This window comes from Podarcis pityusensis, assembly GCF_964106645.2.
Source record: "Podarcis pityusensis genome assembly, chromosome: 10".
Classification (NCBI taxonomy): domain Eukaryota; kingdom Metazoa; phylum Chordata; class Lepidosauria; order Squamata; family Lacertidae; genus Podarcis; species Podarcis pityusensis.
This window is the reverse complement of record NC_138035.1, coordinates 33,548,356-33,573,110: the sequence shown is the minus strand read 5'-3', so window position 1 is coordinate 33,573,110 and position 24,755 is coordinate 33,548,356. Positions and strand designations below refer to the sequence as shown.

The 24,755-nt window shown below is 41.1% G+C and overlaps 1 protein-coding gene across 7 annotated transcripts in view; it reads left to right on the top strand.

The window, feature by feature from the left end:
- ATF7IP (activating transcription factor 7 interacting protein) overlaps positions 1–24,755 on the top strand; it is an 83,644-nt gene that overhangs the window by 17,444 nt on the left and 41,445 nt on the right. The window contains exon 1 of one of the 7 annotated variants that reach the window (XM_080971235.1): positions 13,154–13,176. The exons of 5 other annotated variants lie outside the window; for them this stretch is intronic. The gene's annotated coding sequence lies outside the window, so the exon portion shown is untranslated. Of the gene's footprint in view, positions 1–13,153; positions 13,177–22,056; positions 22,591–24,755 lie in introns of those variants that run through there. One more of the 7 variants, XM_080971236.1, reaches the window with a different exon arrangement.

Genomic DNA, 24,755 nt, shown 5'->3' with positions numbered 1-24,755 from the left:
GATTTTATTAAGAAAAAGAAAATAGTGGATCTTTGCTAGCTTTGTATTCAACTTTATATAAAGGATGAAGCAGTAGCGCAGCCACCAGCATTTTTTTTTAATCTTAAATTCTTGAGATACTTAGATTATTGTAATTTTGGAAGAATATAGAACCCCATTGTATTTCTAAATATTTACTAAACTACTTTATTTATCCAGTGTGTTGTTGTCAGAAATAATAATTTTAGAATTTACTGTATTGCAAGAAATAATAGAAATAAAATTTAAGTTTTAGACCTTGACGCTGTTCCATTTTAGATATGAGCTAATTTAAAACACAAAAATTATGGCAAATATTTTTATTTAAATATATTAAGTGTACCGTGAAGATTTGCACTGGCCCAGAGAATGAGGTAAGCACATGCTTACAAAGGTAGCATTTAGATTTCCAGCTTGAAGACTATTTTCCAAAACATGGGCTTTAGGGGCAGAAGCTGAATATTGCTCCTGAACTCAGGACCCATAATGTTGCGCATTATGTCCTCCATAAGTGAAGTCTACATAAGAACAGTTTAACATTACATAGACTTCTTAATTTTTTAAGCGGTACACCACAATTAATAGGGAAAATGTCAGGTATCTTTCTAAAACGGAGTTCCCAACATGGTCACACTGTTTTGTAATTTGGAAACAATTTAGATCTCAGCGGACCTAATTCTTAATGGTTGGAGTAATGGGGGAAACCTGCTCACGGTCTTGACTCTGCTGACAGAAGCACAGTGGGGGGCAGTGTCTCCCCTTTTTCTTTCTTGTGACTGTTCTGGGGAGGAGCCGATGGGTTTGCGTTCCTTGCCACCTCAGAGGCTCAGGGGAAACAAACCATATCTTCTCTACTTACCCTATCAAAATTGATGATCCTTCGTTCTCAGTAGGTATCATTTCTTACATGGAGAATTAATTTGTAGAATTATGGATCTCAAGTAATATAGTGGGCAGTTTCCCCCTGAACTAAATGCGTGTCCTTTGTAACTGCAAAATGGGCATATCGCATTCTCATACGGATATGAGAATGCGATATGTGAGTTGGACCCATATTATTATTAATAATAATAATAAATTAAATAAAAATAATTTATTACTTATACCACGCCCATTTGGCTGGGTTTCCCCAGCCACTCTGGGCGGCTCTCTTGTGGCAAATTTGATAATTGTAATAAAACTGAAACAGTAAAAATACTACTGAAAACAAATTCTTTTAGATTTCACTAAAGTTTACGTAAATAGTTTAAGTACATTGAATGAAATGAGGTTTTGTTTACTGTGGTACCTTTTATGTAGAACAAATTTTCAGTATTTATTAAGTTTAGTGTTCATACTTTACCTGTATGCCAGTTGAATTTCTTTGTTAAATATTGCAAATAATTAAAATTATATGTTGGAAGGTCTCTTGTAAAATTAGCTAGATTTATTTGTTAGCTGTTAAATCTGGAACTTTTTGTAATATCTCAGCTAGTGGAAACAAGGAGAATAATTATCAGGGAGCAGACCAAAATGGTTTTGCTTGGCTGTATCTTTATGCCACTGTTTTTTCCTGTTGTCTCTCAGTACTGTGCCAGTTGACTGAGGACAATGCATAGGTACAATAAAAAAAATTCCTAGAGTTTCCATTTGCTGTCTTATGCATTGGTAGGCTATTTTAATTATATTCAAGAAATACTAGCTTAGTAATTAATGTGGCCCACAGGCTAGAGGTTCCCCATGCCTAATTGGATTCAATTATTACTCTGGGATAAGTAAATTTCAGGTATGTTTCATATTTTTGTGTGAGATGCAGCTGAGGCCAAGTGTTTTGATTGCTGTTGATTTCAGCATGACTCTACCATTTGAATTAATAGAATTCAACTGCACTTAACTTTATAATGGGTGTAAAATAATTAGCTTAGGCTCCACTTTGCCTAAATCTCTCTAATGTAGTTATCTTATTCATATTCTATGTATTTATGCCACATTTGTGATGTTCTATCATATTATTATTTATTGTTTGTAAGCCGCTTTGGAATTCGTTTGAATGAAAAGTGGTACAGTATAGAAATATAATCAGATCAGATTAAATCATCCCCAAATATATTGACTGCAGGGCCATTGGCTTCTCAAAATCATCTCGCTTGCACATTATTTTCAAGAGTTTTATGTCATAAATATACACTTTCAGGGAAGACCAGCATAACAATTACAGTGTTAAGGATAGTGCAGATAGTGAAACAATTTAGTCTATATTTATGATGTTTCACAACCAGATTGATGACTGTTTGTGTCTCTAGTACTTAACTGACTTTATAAAGAGACACTTAAAGTGACAGTCATGAAATGTTTTTATTTGAAATATTAGTTTGTCTTCAGGTTAAATACAGCCTGTTGAGAGTGTTTGTAAAAGTCTGATTTTGGGGGTTGCATTATTTCCCATATATCCTGAGATTTAAAAATATTGTCAGCATCAGCACTGCAAGATGATTTGCCCTTTATGCAGAATGAATACCATTTCTGCTGTCATGATCCCTTAATGAGATGGCGTTGACTTTCAAAAGCTGTGTTTGCTCTTGGAACGGCTTAAATATGTTGATTGGTCTGATATTCACAAACAAACATAATAGTTACCATCTTAATAGTTATAGACTTGTTCAAAATCTATATGGATTATGCAAGAAGGTGCTGGCAAGAAACTGCATGGTAGACTGATCTTACAAAATCCACATAGGTTTTTCATTTATTCCTTCATAATATTCATTCCCCTCTCCCTGGTAGAATCTGAGGGGTAAAATTCTGCTGGAAATTAAAGCAAATAAATTTAATTCAGTTTTGTCTCCAAACTGATCATTTCATTAACACTAAAAATAGTACTGCCAAAATGTTACATGACTCCTGGGTTCCAAAAAATCATTATTGGATTACTCTTTTAAAACTAGGTTGAATAAAACATGATTTGTTTTTAAAGGGTTATATTATGTGTCCCTTTTAAAATAAACTTCATTTTAAGAACTTTAAAATACATTCACATATTTTAATGGCATCAATACAAACAAAATCAAATATACACTCATCTCGTCAAGCTGAATCAATGACCCTCCATCAAGTACATTGTTTTGATGCTTTTCGAGAAAAAACAACGAGCCAGAGGAAAATTATAGGTCATGTGTTGTGTTTATTGTGCAAATTTGGATTCTTAAAGTGTAAACTGAGGGTGGACCTCTTTGCTTTTCATTTCATAGCCAAAGGTTTGCCTAGTTCAGGGGTCTGCAACCCGCGGCTCCGGAGCCACATGTGGCTCTTTTACACCTTTGCCGCGGCTCCGGGGTGGATACTAGCGAGAGGAGGAGGCGCATTGTGCTCCCCAACACTCCCCACTGTGGCGGGCGCTGTACTGGCTGTGACGTCGCATGGGGGCGGTGCGTGCGTTAGTCACGCACCGTCCCGACGTCACCTTCCCGCCCGCCCGCCTGCCTGCTGCATTGTAAGGGGCATGTACCCTGGTCACTGCATTGAAAGGGGGCATGTACGCTGGTCACTGTTTTGAAGGTGAGTGAAGAACACACACACAAAAAAGGTAACTTGTTAATTTAACGTTTATTTCTATGAGGAGGAGTAATTCTGAGGGGTCAAACAAAGAAATAATAAAAGGTGACAAAAAAGTTACTTTTATAATGACGAGTTTTGCGGCTCCCAGTTTTTTTTCCCTTCGGAAACGGATCCAAGTGGCTCTTTTTGTCTTAAAGGTTGCAGACCCCTGGCCTAGTTATTACCACCCTTTGTTTCTGGAAAGTTCTGAGCATTTAAGTGTTCAAGCAAGTGATACTTCCATTACAGATTGCTGCTTAATGCCTGTTGTATTTTCCAATTAGTTTCTGGTTCCTTGCTAGTCTGGCATGAAGTCTTTCTCAAGAAAAATATTTGATAAAACACGGCTGAAATGCAGATACTTTTCAGACAGAATTATTATTAGAAACTATTATTAAACTAAAGTATTGAAAGGAAGAAATGGACAAAATACAGTAGCAAGAAAACTAGTAATATAAGTGTCTACTTGGACCGATGTCTTTCTTCATTGCTTATCTAAAATTGGATTAGTAAGCAAAGCCACAGAAATTTACAAAGCCTTTCTTCAGGCATTTCACAGTGAGTTCTGCCTAGAACTATTCAGGACAGTATTCCATATGGTGGGCATCAGGTAAAATCCAGAAGAGAGAGACTTGCAAGCTGGGCCAATTATGAATGACAACATTTACCAGAGCTATAAAATTATGCTAGGCAATAAGCTTATCATTATTTAAATGAACAAAATTGCATAATAAATCAAATGTGAGAAAGTTGATAAACATTTAAAAATCCATTGAGAAATAATGAAAATTATTTCTAATGACCAAATTCCATTATTTACTGGTAAATTGTCAATCGTTTTATTTGTAGGCCGCCTTTCCAAAGTTAAAGCCACACTCAAGTCATCTTGCAATATATAAAAAACTACATAACTACAAACATAACATCAAAAAGTACTCAACCAAATTAAACAATTTCTATGTAAATAATAAGATCCAAAATAAAGATACCAAAAAACCACCATCAACAACAGCTCCCTCTTAAAAAATGCCCCAGCCGAAGATTCAACACCAAGGACTCGGGAAACCCAGCCAGATGGGTGGGGTATACATAATACTATTGCTGCTGCTGCTGCTACTACTACTACTACTACTACTACTACTTAGACTATACAGAATTATTAAGTAATTTCTTTTTCAGATTTTGGGATGAGTTCATTTTTCAAAATTCACTTTGACTGCATTGTTGAATTCTTTTACTCCAGCAAAACCTTTCTTCTAAAGAAAAGGTTTAGAGGAAGTTATTGGCTACTTGAGTTAAAGGCATTTACCCTGCCACATTGATAATAATTTATTTACAGATCGTTTGATATTGTTATTATTTCTTGTGTTTATGTGCTACCCTTCCTTCTTTCTCTAGGAGCCTGGGACAATGTGCAAAAGCATTAAACTATGGGCATCACAAAACATTAGTTAAAGCATCTAAAAACTTTATTTATTACATTTGTCAGTCACTTTATACAGAAGGCAAGTCTCAAAGCAATTTAATAAGATAAAATACAATAAATAAAAGCAATGTAAAATCCATAAAATTTAAAACAATGAACAGTGCAAAAATGTGTTTACCCGGCAATATATTAATAAGCACAAGTCCTATCCATCTAACTAAAAGATGAGCAGTCAGAGGCAACTTAATTACCAATTCCCTGGGTGAACAAAAAGTTATTAGCTTGGTGCTAACGATGGTGGCAAGTACAGGCAACAACCGATTTGGGGGTATCTGAATGACACGCAATCATGCATGCATGTATGGCCCATTATGTAATAGACAGTGGATATTTACCCCTCTAGACTTGAAGTACAAATCTCTTAATGACAATGAGGGCTCACAAAGTTCTGTCAATCCCCATACTTTATAATTTATAATTATAATATAATTTAGAAGTACTTGAAAATCTGAAGATGTCAAGGATTTCACCAGTACAAAATGATGCCGATAACAACACCAGACCAAAAAGAATATCACTGGGCAAGCCCATATAATGTTCCTCAACTAGGCATTCTCAGTATTACACCTCCAACATCTGTATTAGAACAGTGCCTTCCTATGCAAATGAGATGGAGCCCAATGTACTTGAAATCTTGATGGGGGGCCTGGATCTTGCTCAATTGCAAGTCTAGGGAAACATGCCTAGTTCTGTTAAGCATTTACACACAGTGGTTTAACTTTTTGAAAAGATCCTGTAATTCTGTCCAACAGATTAAGTGCTCAAAAGAGATGGGCCACATATATAGGTACCAGAAACTGCTGTAACACTAGATCTGAACTTGGCAGTAATTGATATTTAAATCATAAATAGGTTCAAATTGATAATTTTTGTCATTTCCTATCAGCTGATTAATTAATATATCCCATATTCAATCCATTTCCCCCACAAAGAGTTTATAAAGTGGATTAGAATTTTATACCTCTCTGCTGAATTACCAGTAAGAAAAAAACAGAATTCTTTTAAGGGTGGCCCTCCAGATGTTGTACTTCAGCTCTTGTAATCTCTGACCATTAGCCATTATCAAACGGATTAATGAAGCCCAGGCTTCTGGTCAGTTTGCAGCCCCCCCCCCCATTATTTGGTATGTCACAAAGATGCCCTAGCCAATTACAGGAAATATTCAGTGTTTAAATGGTAACACACCACCCAGTATACACCTTTATAAAATTGATCCAAAGATCTCGACTTTTCACAAACCACAATGGTGTTTTAGTGAGGTAACTTGTTTCAAAAAGTTGTGACCATTGGAATTCTCAAGAGTTTTGAAAATGAAAAGGACCCACTAACTGAAATAAATATGGCTTACATTTCATCAACATTACACCCTTTATAAAGTTGTATTTTAATACACTTCTAGAAACGTAGCCTACACAATTCAAACTGACTGGAAAGGAGATACATACTATGTTGTTAGTCATATGGAGTATAAAGGGAGAGAAAAGTAATGTGATGTGTATGGGTTGCTCGTGCGTAAGTTGCCGCCTCTCCAGGCTTTGTTGCCTTGCTAAACCTTTCAGTCTGGGCAGCCCTTCACTTCGTGGCTGCCTCAGTCGCTAGTAGAATCCGTCAGTGGGCGTTTCTTAAATCTTTTCCAACATAAAAGTTGTTTGACACCCAGTCTCCTACTCTCTCTGCGCAGAAGTCTTCTGCGCAGGGTGGGCGTGGGTAGCGGGGGACCCGTGCTCTCCCTGCTGGTGTCCAGTGAAGAGTCCTGGAGCCCTCTCGCCGATTCCCCCATCAGCCCCTCTTTATCCCTGGTGTAGCGCTGATTTGCTTCCCCATCTGCGGAGCTGCCTTTCTCCCTGCTGGGCCCTTCTCCAGAGCCTTCCCTCCGCCTCTAGCTCCGATGTCAGTTCCCTGACATCCACCTCCCCCCCCCCAGGACCCCCTCCACCCCCGGCCCGACCTGTTGACCCAACTTCGTCCCTTTCTTCGGCCGACGATGCGGGGAACCCCCGGAAGGAGCTGTCGCCATCCTCTGAGGATTCAAAACCCGCTTCCCACCCGCTCTGATCCCTTCCCGCGGGGTGGGCCTCCCAGTCTGATTCTTCGTCCTCCGAAGCCTCTTCTCCCTCCCCTTCGGAGACAGAAAAACCCACAAAATCCTCTTCCTTGTCTGTGGTTCCAAATTGCTCCTCCCAGAATCTCGCTAGTGGCTTGGGTTTGTTCGGGAACAGGCGGTGGAATTCCTCCACCAGATACCCGTCAGTGATTGCCTCCGCGGGAACCCACGTGTTTTCCGACCCGGGTTCTCCCTCCCAAGCCACCAAGTACTCCACCTGGCGCCCTCACCACGTTGAATCAAGTATTTCCGTGGCCAAGTTATGGTGCTCCCTCTCTTCTACCTGTGGGTGTGTGGTGACTTCTCCCTCTCGCCCCGGGAATTCCCGCCCCTCCCTGTATGGTGAGAGTAGGGACCTATGGAACACCGGGTGTATTTTCATGCTGTCAGGCAACTTGAGCTTGAATGCCACGGGGTTCACCTGCTGTGTTACCTCAAACGGTCCCAACCGCCTGGGTTGCAACTTCTTGCACCCCCCCCTTAAAAGGTAACCCTTGGGTTGACAACCACACCTGATCTCCCACCCGTATGGTCTCCCCTTCCCTACAGCGCTTGTCTGCCTGCCTCTTGTACATTTCCTTTGCCCGCTCCAAGTTCATCTTGAGTTGCTGGTGCAGGGCTTCCATTTCTTCCACAAACTGCTCTGCTGCCGGTACACTCCAACCTTCCTCCCCACTCCCCGGGAAGGCCCTGGGGTGACACCCATAATTGGCCATGAATGGGCTCATTCCCGTTGACACATGTTCAGCGTTATTGTACGCAAATTCAGCCAGCGCTAGTTTTTCTACCCAATCGTTCTGCCTCTCGCTGACGTAGCAGCGTAGGTATTGCTGGAGAATACTGTTCGCTCTTTCTGCTTGCCCGTTGGTTTCCAGGTGTCTCGCCGTTGAGAAGCCCACTTCGACCTGCAGCAAGGTCATGAGCTTCCTCCAGAAACGGGAAGTAAATTGTTTCCCGCGGTCGGAGATGACCCTCGAAGGAGCCCCATGCAACCAGAAGATGTGATCTACAAACAACCTAGCTGTTTCCTCTGCCGTGACCGCATGTGAGCAAGCTATAAAATGGCACATTTTTGTTAGTAGATCGACCACTACCATGACCGCTGTCTTCCCCCGGGACTTGGGCAAATCGGTCATAAAATCAATGGATACCACCTCCCAAGGTTTCCCCGGCGTGGGTAAGGGTTCCAGTAATCCTGCGGGGGCAGCCCGCTCCCCCTTTGCCCTTTGGCAGCGGTCGCAACCCCGTACATATTCCCGTACATCCTCCCTCACCCTGGGCCACCAGAACTGCCTAGTGACGAGCATCATGGTTTTGTGCTGTCCAAAGTGCCCCGCTGTGGGGTTGTCGTGGAGTTGTTTGAGTACCTTTCCCCGTAGGGTCTCCCCCGGTACATACAGCGCCCCCTTATAGTACAGTACCCCTTCCTTCTCCTCAAACCCTCCTTGGGTTTCTCTTCCGTCTCGGAGTTCCCGGATTTTAGTTTGTGCGAACACGTCGTTTCTAGTAAGTCCAGCCAGTTCTCGTTGCCCCACCAAGGTTCCCCCCCACACCCATTGGTCCTCGGGGATCACGTGTCATATCTCCAGTGGCCCCTCTCCTTCCAAGTACTCCGGTTTCCGGGAGAGAGCATCTGCTCTCACGTTTTCCTCTCCTGGCACGTATCGGATTTCAAAGGAAAACTTGGAGAACTCCTGTGCCCATCGAATCTGTCTCTGGTTGAGCATTCGTGCGGTCCTCCAGTATTCCAAGTTCTTGTGATCTGTACAAACCTGGATCTTGTGCTGCGCCCCTATTAGTAGATGTCGCCATCGATGAAACGCAGCATAGATCGCAAGCAGTTCGCGGTCATACACCGTATAGTTTTGCTCCGACTTGTTCAGCTTTCTTGAGAAGAAGGCACACGGTCTCCATTCCTGCTTGCTCCTCCCTGGCTGCAAAAGAACCGCCCCAATGGCTCTGTCGGATGCGTTGGTCTCTAGCCTCATGGGTTTCTCCAGATCCACGTGCAGGAGCTGCTCTTCCGATGCGAACGCTTTCTTCAGTTTTTCAAAGGATTGTTGGGCCTCCTCTGTCCAGGCGAACTTCCTTTTGCTACTGAGACAGTCTGTGATGGGTGCTGTCAAGTGGGCGAAGTTCTTGATGAACTTCCTGTAGAAGTTGCTGAACCCTAGAAACCTCTGCACGTCCTTCCGGGTTTTGGGAGTCTTCCACTCCAGCACTGCCTGCACCTTGCTTGGGTCCATCGCTAAGCCTTTGTCTGACAGCTTGCACCCCAAAAACTCGACTTCTCTGGCGTGAAACTGACATTTCTCCAGCTTGACCCACAACTGGTGCTTCTGCAGTCTCTTCAGCACTTCCCTGACGTCTCTGACATGTTGCTCCTCGTTGCCCGAATAGATTAAGACGCCGTCCAAGAAGGCTACGCAGTTCTTGTACAGCAGGGACCCCAACACGTGGTGCATGAAAGCTTGAAAACAGGCGGAGCCTGGCTGTAATCCAAAGGGCATAACTAAGTACTCAAAGGCCCCCAAGGGGGTGAACATTGTGGTCTTCCATTCGTCCCCTTCCCTCATCCTAATCAAATTGTAGGCTCCCCTGAGGTCCAGCTTGGTAAAAATCTTTCCCTGCCTCACCTGTGTTAAAATGTCGTCAATCCTAGGCATTGGGAAGGTCACGGGTTCTGATACCAAATTTAACGTCCTGAAATATACGACCAATCTGGGCTGGTTAGTCCCTTTTTTGTCCACAAAGAACACCGGACTGCCCCCCACCGCCTTTGATTCCCTTATGAACCCCCTCTTCAGGTTCTTGTCAATAAACTCCCGCAACTCCTTCATCTCCCTGTCCGACATGGCATACAGTTTACCCACCGGTAGCTGTGCCCCAGGGAGCAAGTTGATTTGGCAGTCAAAGGGCCTATGTGGGGGTAGTCTATCTGCCTCCTTCTCAATGAAGACCTCCTGCAGGTCAGCATATTGTGGTGGCACCTCCCCTTTCGGCTCTACAGCTATCCCAGCCACCCTGGCCACGGTCATCCTTGGGGTTTCTCCCCCTAGACAGTGTTCCAAGCAGTAAGCGGACCCAAAGGTGACCGTTCTCTGATGCCATGCCATGCCACCACTGGATCATGTTGTGCTAGCCAGCTCATCCCTAATATTATTGGGGGCCCTGCCAGTGAGGCTACGTGAAAGGCGATAGTCTCCGTGTGCCTGGAAACCCTCATTCTCATTGGTGGGGTCTGGTGCGTCACTTCCCCTCCCAGAAGCTCCCTGCCATCAATGGTGGTTACTTGCAAGGGGAAATCCAGGGGCAGCAGGTGGAGCTGGTGCTCTAGTGCAAAGTCCTTGCTGAAGAAATTGCAGGAACTGCCTGAATCCAACAGCCCTTTCACCTTGACTGGGTGCCCATTTGGGAGTTCTAGCACCACTTCTATGGCTATAGCCGCCCTGGGGGGGTCTGGTTTGGGCACTTCTATTGGTTGCTGGCCTGGCTGCTGTGCCCGCTGAGTGGCAGCCAAGCTTTGGCATTTCCCTGCTCCTTTACCATCTCCTCCTCACCCCCTGCAGCTCCCACCATCCCTTGCCAGACCTTTCTTTGCGGGCAGACCCTGGCAAAATGTCCTGGCCGCTGGCAGAGAAAACACTTCTTGGTGGTTTTCCCATCCTTTCCCTCTCTCTTGCGACCACTGGAGTTTGAAATCTCCCGCACGCGCCCCCCCCCATCTATTTCCATGGGCTCCACCGGCGGGGAAGGCTGCCTTGGTATTTCAGGAATGCGGTAGTCATGGTAACGTCGCTCTCTCCCTTCCCGCTTCTCCTGGGCCCGCGCTTCCTGCCTTACACCAATCGCAAGCACAGCCTTGGTCAGCTGATCCATCGACTGCGGGAAAGCTCGTCCTTCACCGTTGGGGACAACCCCTCCTCAAACAGCATTTGAATAGGTTCAGAGTCCAAATCCCACCCGAGCCGGTGGACTAACATGGCAAAGCGTGATCAGTAGTCTCTAACTGACTGGTTCCCCTGTTTGCAACCCAACAGTTCCCGCCGAGTCACACTTTGCTGTACATCACTGGAATACATCGCATCCATTGCCTGGAAGAATTTCCTCAGGTCTTTCAAGGTGGCATTCTGCGTTGCCATTAGGGGCCTGATCCAATCTCTGGCCCCATCCTGCAGATGTCCGACAATATAGGCAACCCTTTCTCCATCGTCTGCAAAATCATTCTGTTGCAGTTCCAAAGCGTACTCTATTTCCGTTCGGAACGCACTGTAGTCCTGGGGTTTCCCTCCAAACTTGTGTACCAGTCCCGGTACCTTTCTTGCTACGGGGGTGGGTCTGACCTGAGCATCCTGAGACTGCCTTTCGTCCAGCCGCGCCGTCAGCAGAGCCACATGCTGTTCCAAATCTCGGTTCCTCTCCACCAGATTTTGCCCTCCAGCTGCTCCCTCCGTGGCGCCAGCTTCTCCGGTTTTGCTCATGATGCTGCCTGCCAGTCGCTGTGCATGAGCGACGTCAGGGACTGACGGATTGCTGTGATGTGTATGGGTTGCTCGTGCGTAAGTTGCCGCCTCTCCAGGCTTTGTTGCCTTGCTAAACCTTTCAGTCTGGGCAGCCCTTCACTTCGTGGCTGCCTCAGTCGCTAGCAGAATCCGTCAGTGGGCGTTTCTTAAATCTTTTCCAACATAAAAGTTGTTTGACACCCAGTCTCCTCCTACTCTCTCTGCGCAGAAGTCTTCTGCGCAGGGTGGGCGTGGGTAGCAGGGGACCTGTGCTCTCCCCGCTGGTGTCCGGTGAAGAGTCCTGGAGCCCTCTCGCCGATTCCCCCATCAGCCCCTCTTTATCCCTGGTGTAGCGCTGATTTGCTTCCCCATCTGCGGAGCTGCCTCTCTCCCTGCTGGGCCCTTCTCCAGCATCATTTGAGAGCCTTCCCTCCGCCTCTAGCTCCGATGTCAGTTCCCTGACAAGTAAGAACATATATTTTCCAGTAAGCTAAATTGTCTTGTTTTGTGAAGTATACATAACTTCAAACTATGTTTTGCAATAGATCATATTTGGAATTTTCTGAGGCTAGAGGCAACTGATATTTATTACAGAATTTTATGTGAATATTTAGGAATCAAAGATGAGCGACAAATCCATGCATTTTCATACAAAGCATGTTGAAATATTTCATGTGTTAAACACTAACTTATTAGATATGTGAAAGTATTGAGTAAATCATTCTTATTTGAGCATTTTGTCAACAAACTGTTAAATGGCATGTTCAGAACCAGTCATTGGACATGGAGGACAGGGGATGTTTTACCTTGCAATATCCTGCAGCAGTTGTTTTACAAAACGAAGGCCCTTTTATGTACAGTTATAACTGCACTCTGGCTTGGCTTTGGGTTATGTCATGGATTCTGCCTTGTCTAATGCCCAAGCTTGTTTCCTGCACTGAAGAATTGTAGTAGATAATGGTATATTGTTTAAGGATATGTTAGTTTTATTAAGAGTAATAAATCCAGAAGCAAGACTTGCATGCAGACACTGATTTTTCTCTATATAGTTTAATGTACTGCTTTCTGTTGAGTTCTGATATGCATTTTTTTCTGCTTCTGCATGGCATAAGGGAGGTATCACACTGCACACGCTTCTGGGCAGGCAACTGCTAGCACTGCAGCAAGCAGTACAAATAGGCTCATTCTGAAGACTTTCCATTGCAGCTGGCATTTGCAGACTATGTGCTTTATAAGAGCTAATGCAATTCCTCTAGGAGCATTTATTGTGTAAATAAAAATCTCAGCATGTGCTATTCCACAGATGTGGATGACTAAAGGAAAGGTCACACAGTAGTCAGGTTTTAGTTAAAGTGCAGTATGTTTTGCTTGTGTGAAGACAAATAAGGTTTGTTCTCAAGATGGCCGACCTAGAAGTGTTCTTCTACTGTTTTGATATGTAAGCTGCTGAACTGAGGAGGAAGTTCTCTTGATGTATGTCAAGCTGCCTCCAGGTAAGACAACCAGTTCCTTCATAACATTTTCACAGGCCCTGGCAAGATCTTACTGCAAACTTACTACATTTTTTAAAAAAAATCATGAATTTTAAAAGCTGTATGCTCTGCTGTGTTGTAGGAGAATATGTGTGGGCTTTTGGGGTTGTTTGTGAGAGTCACAGATTATTGTGGAACTGATGGTTCTAAAATAAGATGTCTGAGCAAGTTAGTGGTTCTGTCATAAAATGGGGTTTGTTTTAATCCACATTGTTATCAGTGTAAGTCCATTTGGCGGGAAATTGTAGTTTCCTTCAACATAAATAATAGTAAATATTGGGAGTTGTTGTGTATATTTAAGAAAAATGCTAAAAGAGACTGCAATGGTATGATCTGAATTGACATACAGGCATGGGTGATAAAATATGGACTACCTTTTGATCCTACCCTCCCTCTTAAAAAGCTTATGTTCAGCCTTTAGCTTCTCAGGAAAATTCTGAGATTCACAGATTATCCTGATGTTTCTAGCCCTCAGGAGTGCATGGAGAAGTGCTGGAAATTTGACATCAAAATATTTTTTTGAAAAAAATCAGTAGCCCAAGTTGATTATTATCTCTTTCAAAGTTTTTTCAAGGGTTTAGTTACTGTTTTCACACTTGAGCAGTCCCCCCCCCCTGCATTTTAAAAAGCAACCAAATGTTAGTTGAAGAATAACAAGTGTAAAAGGTAAATTACTTATGGCAATATACCTGTTATAGGTTGTGGCCCTTCGTGCAGATTGCTCATTTTAACTGCAGCAGCAATACTTCCGTTGTGGGCTGCTCAGTTGAAAGCTTATTACTATGAGCAATTATTAGTTTATTTTAGAACCTAATTTTAGTTTACTTTTCAACACTGATACATTTGTGAGTTCTCTGATGAGCCTTTTTTGTACAATAGTTTTTGTATCATAAAAAAGATGTTGTGGTAGCAAAAAGAAGCTAAAGTTAAGTATTGCAAACAGTTTTGGTGAACCAGAGCTAAGCTATCTGATGAACACGGTTGGTTCCATCTCTGCCCTGAACATTTCAGTCCCTGGTTGTGTTGGTCTGGGCAGGATTCTCTGTCATCATTCTTTCTTAAGATTGTAAATTGCATCATCAAAAAAGATGGGTAAATCATATTGATTTGTTTTAAAATGGAAATAATCTTGGTTTTGTTTCAGAATGTTGTTCATTTCTGCAAACTTGTAATTCCATCCATTTAATGGGCAAAAAAATGATTCTTTGCTGCCTGAGCCAGTTGTGAGGATGTTCCTTCAGTATTGCCTATTACCCTGCCATCATAATCTGTTCATGCTATGCAGCAGTCAAGCTTTGAGAGTATATTCTTTTCTTCTGTACATCTACACATCAGAACCACTCATTTTGTAGGCAGATTTATTGCTAGGTTAAACCTTTCCTTCTGCCAGAGCTAAATATGATTGTGTATTCTTATGGAAGTAAATATTGGCTCTAAATGATACAAGCACCAGGCAAAAAAAATTAAGGAAAGTGGTGAATTAAAGCATGTGAGCAATATTATTTGAAATAGTGGAAGAGGAAAAAACCCTTGTACATTTTTTTGCAAATTAAGAGGCTCTGGTCTTTCTTGAAAATTCAGTGAATTGAAAGTTTGTATGAAGCTGCCTTAAGATGAATGGCTCATTTATCCCAGTACTGTCTAGTAGTCTATGGTCCCTCAATCTAGTGCTCACCAGATACTTTAAACTAAAATTTACATCATCCCCTGTCTGCATTGACAGTGGTAAGAGATTATGGAAGTTGATGTCCAAAACATCTGGAAGACATTAGGTTGGAAAAACTGGAAACTTGTGATTGGCAGCTCTTCAGGGTCTCGGGCAGAGAGAAAGCCATTCCCAGACCTGCTACTGGAGTTATTTTAAGTGGAGTCGCCATGGATTTTTGCATACAACACATAAATTCTACCAATCAGCAATGGCCTCTTTCCGAACTCTATTATTATTATTTGTTCTGCTTATTTTAGTTCGGTACTAAAACTGTAAAAGTAATGTACAGTGCCTTTTGTCAGGGCCAAAACAGTTACAGAAGCCACCTTAACATACAAATCATAATATCCAGTGTCTGATTTTGTTACCAGTGCCACTACCGCTGCAACAAATAGTTCAAGCTTACTACAATTAAAAAAGATAAAAACAATGGGATCCTAAAAGTATGCTTTTCACTTAGCCTACTTTTAACAATAGCTTGGATCCAAAAGTGGTGGTGGGCAAGCAGATAGTGACTTCCTGATTTACCCTTTCTACTGTAACCGCTCCATGTCACATCACATATTCTTTTCCAGAGAGCCCCTGAGCCATCAGAAGTGTCTTATTGAGGCACATGGGAGTAAAAAAACACACACAAAAAACTGTTTTTAAAGTGAAATTCTGCTCATGGAAGCTGGGATTCAAGCTGTTACCACCAATTACCGGAAGAAGCATTTGTACAAACTCTCCTGCTTCCACCAATTTCTGAAACATATGAATGATTCTCCTCAGTTTGACAGATCTCAGACTTTCCACTATCCAAACGCTCATTACAGGTGACTCCCCACTTGGGGGCTGTGTTCTGGGGGCCCTGCACACATAAGTGAAATTGCATAAAGTGTATACGTAATCATGTGTCAGTAGGGCACACGTAAATGCAGGGACGTTGGTATTGCAACATTCCCTGTCTGTAGCTAATCTCACTCCTCACCTGCTCACCAGTGAAGTTGATGGTAGTGTCATGTTGACTTTGAATTCCAGTTAAAACTCTTAATGTTTCACCACAAGGTCAGCATTTCCATTGTTTGTGCAGATACGCAAACAGTAAATCCATGTTTTAAAAGAAAGCTACTGTGCATATTGTTTCATGTACGCAAACCTCATGAGTATTTTGAGAGCTTGGTGTAAAAGACGAGCAAATAATTAATTAAATAAGCAGTTATCTAAGAAAGTACAAGAATGTTCATATCCAAGAAATGTGTAATTAAAAAGTACCCTCATGCTGGCAAATCTGGTGATTTGCCTCTGCCTCTGCCTTTACCCTGGCGACGGGCTGCCTCTTTCTCCTGGTTGGTTAGGATTCATTGCTGTTCATACCTCAAACCTGAGGGCACCTCAGAAAGAGCAGCAGGGAGTTCAGGATTCCCCAGCAGATCTCCAGACTGCTAATGATCTTCATTACTATCAGATAATGGAGGCATATAATTTGGACAAGAAAATTGGCTTCCAGGTGGAAAAATCAAAATTGGAAACAGAACTGTTAGAACCCAAAACCAAGATTTGTCAAAGATGTATAACTTGCTGTTGAAATGGAATACTCAGGATGAAACGGTGAAATCTGCTATGATTAAATGGGCACAAGATGTTGGACATAACATAATGATGGCTGACTGGGAACAGTTATGGACCACAGGTATGAAGTTTACGGCATGTAATGCCTTAAGAGAGAATGTTATGAAAATGATATACAGGTGGTACATGACACCAGTCAAGCTTGCAAAAATCTATCACTTGCCCGATAATAAATGTTGGAAATGTAAAGAAACTGAAGGTACATTCTTTCACCTTTGGTGGACGTGCCCAAGGATTAAGGCTTTCTGGGAGATGATCTATAATGAAATGAAAAGGGTATTTAAATATACCTTTCTGAAGAAACCAGAGGCCTTTCTCCTGGGCATGGTTGGCCAATTGGTGTCAAAGAAGGATAGAACTTTCTTTATGTATGCTACAACAGCAGCAAGAATACTTATTGCAAAGTATTGGAAGACACAAGATTTACCCACCCTGGAAGAATGGCAGATGAAGGTGATGGACTATATGGAACTGGCGGAAATGACTGGCAGAATCCGAGACCAGGGAGAAGAGTTGGTGGAAGAAGATTGGAAGAAATTTAAAGACTATTTAGAGAAATACTGTAAAATTAATGAATGTTAGAATGATGTCAGAATGAAGTTAAGTGGCTTTAGCAGCAATGTTACAAAGGAGTATGTAAAAATGGATTAACAGGTGAGAACTTAAAGTTACAACATATTAAGTTAAAGGAGTAGGATAAAAACAAAGAGGGAAAGGATTTGCTGAATTAGTTAATTGAACTGGAATACAAAAAAGGGAGGTGTGAGGAGGTCAGGGAAACAAGTAAATGAAAGAAGTGTTTTTACTTTTCTGTATTTTGTATTTTTTTCTTTTCTTTTTTTTCTTTTTTCTATTTTTGTAACCTTTTTTGAAACTTTAATAAATATCATTAAAAAAAAAAGCTAATGATCTTGGAGAGCCATTGGATTGAGATATCCCAACCCCAAGACTGAAGGAGTGAAGTAAAGATAAGCTACTGAAGATAAGCTGAAGATAAGCTTCAGGCTGCACAGAAAAAGCATTTCGGTTCCTGAAGTTCATTCTACTTGTGCAGATAAAAATATAACTGATGTAATTCTTCAGTGTGAATACAGTCAAGATCCAATGGTCATAGCTGTCCACTTACAGATTTGAAAATAAGGGACCAGCAGCCTCAAAAATAAGGGATCAGCAGCCAAAATAAGGGATTTTCTGGGCACAGGTATGTTCAACTTCTGAGCCCCTCCGAGCCAAAGGCAGAAAGCCCCGCCAGCAGCCAAATGAAGCCTCAAGCGGTGGTTCCCACAACGCAGCAACCCGGTAGAGGGGATGCAGCAAGGAAAACCACCGTCACCTCTCCGCTGGGAAGCGCTGAGCAAAGGCGAGTCCCCAGGCAACGCGTCCGAGTTGATCGGCACAAGGCATGCAAGCTCCACTCCCCCCCCCCCAGTCGTTCTTAGACTCCTTATTGGGTGAGCAACACAGCCAAGCAACACAGTTGGAACCTACCTCCTCCCTGGCTGGCAGGCAGGGAGGGAGAGGAGCTGCTTCCTTTGAAACGTGGGAAATTTAAGGGACAGCAGCGGGACACGGCGCTGGGATAATGGTGTTTCCCGCCAAATAAGGGATGGTTGACAGCTATGTCAATGGTCCCCAGGCATCTGCCTCCAGATGGTGATGTCAGGCACCATCCTAGCACTGAGGCATCTTCACTTGTGGTCACAAGTAGTGGTCACAAGTAGCCGATAGTCAGGTGCAAAATGCTCCTGGCACCTGGCTAATTTCAAACACATGATACAAAGATGACATATTAACATGACTATTAACAGGTAGTTACCCTTCTAATATTGGTTCATGGTGAATGAAAACAATTGGAATAGTTCTTTACATGTGCAAACGGAATTGGCATAATTTTCTAAAAAAACAAAAATTGCATACCTGATATTTAGGAAGTATTTCCTTAATTCTAAAAAAACAAAATATGATGGGAGAATAAATGTTCAGTACATTTGTGAAAACTGCACAAAAGGTTGCTGTGCATGCATGATATATATGCTGATCTGCCTATGCTATTTAGAGAGCATTAGGGGTTAATCTTTGGTGAAGAGTATGCCCCTCTATTTGTATAACTTTGCATATAGAGGCAGGAAGGCTTGAGTTGTGCTCTGCTCCTGGTTTCATACTGTTACAGTGCCTCGTACTGATTCTATTTTTAGCCTTGTTGCCGGGCAGATCTTCTGTGCTTCCTGCTGATTCTCAGCCTCTGGTATTCATGGGCTTTTACAAACTGATCTTCAGGAGCCAACCAGCGTGACTATGCAAATCTTCAGTCCAGTCGTCGAGTCAGGTTTACTTGCTCGGCTTGCTGATAAGATAACAACATGGCTTCAGGGGGCTCGTTATTAGAGTATATTATTTACACATGCAAAACATACTATACTTTTTAATGTAGGCAAGTAAGAAACCAGGGAGAAAAGCTAACTCAGTATTGTAACTAGGCTTTAATTTGTCACGCTGCCTGAACTTGTAGTCCTGCCTACTTCCCACATTTATGACTTTGGTGGGAGGTTGGCAGTGACCTCAGTGTTTGACTGTGCATGCGCAAACAGATGCACTTCATTTCCTTGAGGAAAGGAAATCTCCTAAGAAAAAAGAAGTATGCAAGTAAGATGTTTCTGAGAAAGCAATTGGCTACACCTTGGGCAAGGTTTTCAAATTGCCTTTTTCAATCATGAACATTAAAGTCTCTACACACTAGAATATTTAAATTATCGTTACTGTATGGTTCTTTATACATACTAGTTTCTTAATGTTGAATCTCCGTGTTTTTTGCACATCCTTTCTCTTCTGTTTTCCCATGAAATTTTATTAGTGACCTCAAAGGGCTACTAAAGATAACACCAGACTATTGTGAGTTTAAATATTCAGTACCAAAATATAAAGGTCACACTTGCATCAACTCAGTTTATAGGACATGAATGGAAGAAATCGGTAAAAGATGTACGAGTACATAATAGTTGGTTTTCCCTTTTGGCACATTACCATCTTTTGCAAGACATTGGTAATGTTAAGTATTGCATAACTTTAAGTATCGCTTAAGTAAATACTAACTTGCTTCTTTAAAATGAGTATATATCTTCATTAGGAACTGAAAACCTACCAGAGAGTTGTTTTCATATTAAAAGCCATGTATTACCATTCCTCTTTTAGCTCTAGGAGCTGATGTCTGCATGTTTGTGTGAAAATAATTAGTTTTGCACATGCTATTTTGTGGTATTTTACTTTAGAGGCAGTGTTCCATTTTCCGTTTCAGCCTGATAAAGCTGTTGCTTCTGATGAAGTAAGAAGTACAGTGGTACCTTGGTTTTTGAATGTCTCGGAAATTGAATGTGCCACACGGCTTCTGTATTGAGTTTTCCAGAAGTAAATGCTTTGGTTTGCGAATGTTTTGGAAGTAGAATGGTCTTCCGGAACGGATTACGTTCAAAAACCGAGGTACCACTGTAGTAGTGTGTTGTATAGAATGTAGACTAACTTGCATATGGGTAACTGCTAGGGGAGACAACTGTTGTCTGAAAACACCTGTAGATTTGAGAATTTCAAAACTTTTGGTATTGAATTTTGAGGTAAAATGAAGTGTAAATGGTTTGCTTGTCCTCTGGACTTCTTTTTCTTTTGTTTTTCTGTTGAAGGAAATGTTCTCATGTCTCCTTCACTGAAGGGGAATGTGCAGGTTGCACGTCTGAGTTATACAAAACATACGTAAGTTCAACTCTGGGCTAGGCTACTTGTTTCTCACCATTTCTAAATCAATTGCAGTGAAAACCTCCAGTTCCATATTTTCCTGTATATTTTTGTAAGCAACCATTTTAAAGCCTTATGCTTAAAATGTCAGTTAAATGTGGTGGTTAATCTTCAGACTCCTTTAACAAAAACATTTGAAAGGATTATGCATTTAAAGTTTTCTAATTATTCAGCAGTTATTGTCTGAAAATAAGAAATTATCTAAATGTTCAGTAGTAACATCTTTTTCTTGTTGCTGGGCAGATATGAGAGTGCATACTCCTGATTGGTAGTTGAGTATCTGCTTCCTCAAGCCAATCGGATAAGGTAAAATTATACGGGGGAGAGAACTCGGTAACAATGAAGCAAGCTGCCGATTTATTTTCCCTGTGTGAAGATCACACAAACTAAGAGTGTGGCTACAGCTGGCTCCCTCTTGGGTATGTTTCAGAAATTACAAGGTCTCAAAGAACAAGGGGGAGGAGGAGTGCTATTACTATTATTACTATTATTTATTTTTTTCCTCGTTAATGTTCTTTTGGAATGTTGAATATTGTGTAAAGGAGAAAATAGTTTTCTGTGTACAATAGCTTAAACAGCCCAATCTTAATTAAATGCTTAGGAGGTAGAAATAAGATACATAAGCGCTAACTTGCAATTAGACATAATTCCTCTTTGTTGGCGACATGCATGCTTTTCTTTTTCAAAGAGATATACTTCATTTTTATTTAATGTAGTAGAGAACATTTGTGGCATGTAAATTTATATTTGTTCTTTTTTTGTAAATTTATACATAATTTTAATAGCTCAAATCAAGCTTATTAAATATAAATATATATATATTGCATTTTTTGATGAAAAACTAATGTATTTACAGAATGTGATGAAATTAAATATGAAAATGAAAATTAATCTAGAACACTGATTCTTCCATATGACACTCAACACGCTCCCAGATCTTCTTTGTGTGGTATTCATAAAGTTGAATTTTAATAGGTAATTTGGAAATGTTCCAGCCAGATTCTAGAAAAGGAACATTTTGTTCGGTACTCTGTTTTTGCAAGGCTGGAATCTACGACCCTTTATCTAGAACTAGATACACTGGCCAATGACTGTCCTTAATTTCTTTGCAGACATTACTACATGCAAGTCAGTTTTGCTTGTCTAGATTATATGGAGTAATAAGTTGCAGGGTTACCATGAATGCTACATGATTATATAATTTTATTCTTGTAGAGATTCTATTAGTGCTTTGGACAAACACTATGCTTTTGCGAATGCAATGGCTGTGCTGTTCTAGAGTACTTATATTATGTAGAGAACCACTGTATGCAGTTATTTTGTATTCTAGCTTATGTTGCTGCCTTTTGAGAATCCTTTTACAGTCTCCCCCCCTGTTGCCAGGCAAAACCCAAAATACTAGCAGCTGATTGGCTAACCTTTTCAGCTACTCAAGAGCTGCTCACATGAGTTTACGATTATGGGCTAATCCACAGCAGCTATGCTAATACTTTCTTTGTTGCCATGCAGCAGTGATCTCACTTAAGGGAAAAACATGGGGGAGGGGAGGGGAGGGGAGGGGAGGGGAAGGAAAACTACCTCATTGGTAGAGCAAGGATCCTTTTGGGTATCATTTTAAGATCCAGTGGTACACTCCTTTTACCATATAAGCACTTGCAACTACAACATGGGGTAGCTTATTACTAAGGGGGGGGGGAGCAATGACTTGAGGAATCTTTTGTGGTTGCGGTGATTTTATACAAAAGGATAGAATGTTTAGCATATTACTGTGACTTCTTATGGAAGGAGAATGTGTGGTGTTTAGATACAACAGTACTATTCACTACTATTTATGCATTTGTATACTTTTCTAAAGTGAGCATTAGGCGCTGTACTGTAAAACATCATTTTCTTGAAGGAAAGCTGTTGAATTCTCCTGTGATAATTCTTTATTTGGCACACAACCAATAAGGGCATATCCATAAGAGGTGTGTTTGGATGCATTGAATCAAACCAAACAGCACTGGAACATAAACTTCGTTAAAATACCAGTTGTCTCTGGGGCAGTTTGAGAATCCTCGCTTACACCAGAAGAGATCAAAACTCTCACAGTGCAGTATATTTTTAGTTACTACTGCCTTGTGTACATGCAGAAATTAGCTTAACTTTCTTATGAACTTGGTCTTGTGAATCATAACACCATTTTTGAAGAGGCTTAAAGTATGGAAGTTGTTACTCACTGAATAAGATGAGTATGATCTCCCAGAATCAAATGAATATACACCTATTTTCAGGTAAGAAAACAATTTTACCATTCCTCTGCTCTTCCTAGAACCAGAAAACATATGAAAGAGAACCACTGATTGGCTTGCACGAATATGGTCAAATTATCTCAAGTGCTCTGTGTGATCTAAATCCCCAACAGCTTTGTGTGTCCTATTTCCTTCAGTACTCTGAGTTCTATTAAGTGGTACAGTGTGCACCCTTGTGGATGTGGATTGAAATTGTACTGTAAAACCTGTCTTTACTGCATATGATATATAGGTAGCTTAGCAAACCATCTTTTATTTGTTTTCTTATTACTTAACCATTGCATAATGGACAGGGTTGCATGCCTTCAACAAAGATCTGGATCCTTAGCAATATAGAGAAATTTCTGCGTAAATAAGTGAATGACAAAATAAAGATAAAATTACAATTATTTTGTTAAGTGTTTTAGCTTCTATGATTATCAGTTGTAGGTCACATAATATGGCTGTCATGATAAGGCTTAAATACTTTTGTGTGACAGTCAAAATATCTTAATGATAAATATCTTAATGATAAATGCAAATTTAAATAGGTTTAAGGCAGCCAGCCAGAACTTCAATAATGTTCTTCAGGAAACCTTTTACCTGTTGAATTTGTTAACTCATCCTGCACAATGAAAATCAGCTTCTATACATTCATTCTGTTAGGAAAGTTATGTATGTATAACAGTTTTTGTTACATAAATAACAAGTTGGCAAGTTGTGGTGGGAGAATGCAATATCAGTTTACAATACTTGTTTCAGTGTTTGTTCATTCGGAGCCATTTGGCAAATGTGAGTTTCTTTTTTTAAAAATTGTGGCAGAATTACAAGATGAGCAATTTGGTGCATGTTCAACTAAATGGTTTTAGGAGTTTTGCGCAGACAAAACCATTTTTAAAAAACATCCCCTCCCAAGGTCTGTTTTGCACATCACATTAGACCACAGTTTAAATAAAAGTTAGAATAAAAAACCTATTAGTGTTCTGTGTGAACTCAGTTTGGTACCATAATGATGCTTTGTTAACAATGGTTTGTGTGTGGAAAATAAACCATGGTTTGTTGCAGTTTTACTGACTTTAATTATGGTCCAGTATTGCATGTGAGCTTTGGCACCTCCTTAACTGATTTGAGTGTGGTTTGTTTCATTGGCATGTCCAAATCACCCACTAAGCAATGTAGAGACTAGGGAGGAGTTTCTGGAAAATGTAACTGCTCTCAGCAACTCTTATTTTACATTTCCCAAGGATGACATCACTGGCTGATATAATAATTTCCCTTTGCTGAACCCAACTCTGTTCCATTCCTGCCTCGATTTGCTTCTGCGGCTTGAGAGGGAATTGAAAACTTAAATGGAACTTCTTTGAACTATAGCTTTGGAGATATTTCGACTGATGGGTGATTGATTGATTGATTGATTGATTGGCTTTGGTTGGCAAATTAATGTGGTGATGAAGTGCTGTCTTAAAAACAAATGACTTTCTCCAAGTAGCACAGCTCAAAATAGCCATAATTATTGATAGTGACACACAAAAATAAAATGCAGAAACCCAAGAATGGGTGTCAAATATGGGGGGAAGTTGAAAATGATGTTCTGTGCCATTACAGTCACTATAGCAAACTGGTGAAACTACTTAAGTTTGTATTAAGCAGCCTTTCAACCCTGCTGACAGCAGAGAAATCTGGTAATTCCAACGTAGGTGATCCTAACTAAACAGAATGAATTCATGGTAACAACTGGTGGTTGGTTGAGAGACGAAAAATAAGTGTGATTACAGAGGAAAGGACTAGAAGGAAAGGAGCATGAGCACTTCTTTCTTGGAGGAGTAGGTGGGGAAAGCAACTATTTGATGACAGTTGCAGAAAATCAAGTTTCCCATACCCTTGCTTTCACAGACAATCCATGGAGGAGAAATGGTGATGTGGTGAGGCTGTATCAGCTGTTAAGCACCACAAACGGGTCAGGGAAGTTGGGTGGAGAGATAGCTAAAAGCTGGAAGTAGGTGGGATGGAAGGAGAGCAGAGTATGACAAGGCAAACCATAGTTTCTTTGACCATCTGTGGCTTGGCTGTAACATGGTTTGTTCTATAAAGCACAATTTCAGAATGGTGATGTGATGTGTGAACCAAGCCTACGTGAACTCTGAAGTTCCTACATTTATCTGACTACT